Genomic DNA, 1,691 nt, shown 5'->3' with positions numbered 1-1,691 from the left:
TGTGTTTGAAATGGCGTACTGAGTGACGACAACACATGTGAACTTTCCTCTCTTTACATTAAAGCAGCAACCAAAAACATCAATATAATTTATTGATTTTTTTTCTTCTTAGACAGCCAAGCTTGTGTCTTAAAGTTTGCTGTTTACCGATACTCTCCATCCAATCTGACTGAGCTAGAGTTATTCTGCAAAGAAAATGGGGAACAAAACAACAACAACAAAAAAAACAGCCTCTAAATGTGCTCAGCAGATGGTAAAAAAAAAAAAAACAAGGTTTACAGTTGCTACTGCACCACACGAGAAAATGTCTCCTTTGATCAGGTCAGTTTTTGTTGSGTATCTGTTTTATAAATAGGACTTTTAAAATATTGACTTTCTGTTTCAGTCATGAGCAAACTGGTCAAATGGAAATTGCATTCATGGAGTGCTTTTCTAATCACTATTCATGCAAATCTGGGTTTAAGGGTCATAACAAAGCACCGTCTGACATGTGGAGGAAAAAAAGGTGAAATCAAACTGACAACCTTCCTGAACGGCAGGTGGCTACTGGTTCTCCTTATTTGTCTACTCTCTCTGATCAACAGCCGCCAAAAGTKATTCCTGATAAAAACCTGTGCCCTGACCTCGTCTTAACCGTGTCAAAGAAAAAAAAAACTCTGTTTTATCTGATTTATATTTACTTCATATGTTTCACATAAGTTCCTCCCCACTTAGGTAGCAGAATGACTGGATGGACAGATCATCAGTTCAAAGACGATTGTCTCTTGGCAAGAATGATTTTTTTGGTATTTATTTATGAAGAAAAGATGACAGAAGTAAGGAGTAACATATATTTCACAATGCTATAGATGTGAAATGATCATGCGTAGTCAATCGCCATGAATCAGACAGTTTCTCTCTCAGTCCCAAAGGAGCGAGGAAGCACGTGTTCAGATTGTGTGAAAACAGCAGCTCAACAAATAACAATTTGCAACATGTTTGGATCTGCAACTTTCAGTCATGAGACACATAATTACACATTTATAACACCCCTCCCCTCCCTACACACATATCTACCACACCGATAGCCAAAGCATAATTATTCTATCAACACATTTAATTGCAAGCCTAACTGCCTGCCATTTTAGATTAATGAGAAAATATTACCTTGAATTTTATATCGAGGGTGAAATTTTGCTACTGACAGGGAGAAAAATTCTGGTTTGCTAACAGAAAATYTTGGACACCAAAAATACAAAAAAAGGCACCTTTTGCTAAATCGTTTTTCTCACCTATTGTGTGTCCTCTCATTAAATAAATCGAATGCCATTTCCTTCAGCCTACTAACCTACTTCCTCCTAGTTTTGCACCTGTAGATGGATTCTCAAAGCTGATGGGAAGCAATATTTGTGTAACTCAGAGGTACTCACCAAGACTTTGTTTGTAAGAAACTGAATKARTCGGCTRTTTGCGTTGCAAATTTGAAGGTTTATACTTTAGCCATAAAGTACGGCATTAGAAAACTGAATTTAGATGARCACTGTCCTATTTTTGAAATGYAATGTCATAAATCTCATCAGCACCATGAATACAGCCTTTAGAAGTGGCTCTGACAGTTTAACAGACATTTGTCAGAAACTATGGTTTTGCAGATGCTCAACAAAGCGGTTTGAGACTGTTTAGAACACAACAGAGTTTCCTGATTGGCTTTG

This window comes from Poecilia reticulata, linkage group LG3 (genome assembly GCF_000633615.1).
Source record: "Poecilia reticulata strain Guanapo linkage group LG3, Guppy_female_1.0+MT, whole genome shotgun sequence".
Taxonomy (NCBI): domain Eukaryota; kingdom Metazoa; phylum Chordata; class Actinopteri; order Cyprinodontiformes; family Poeciliidae; genus Poecilia; species Poecilia reticulata.
The sequence above is the reverse complement of the archived record's forward strand: the minus strand, read 5'-3'. Positions refer to the sequence as shown.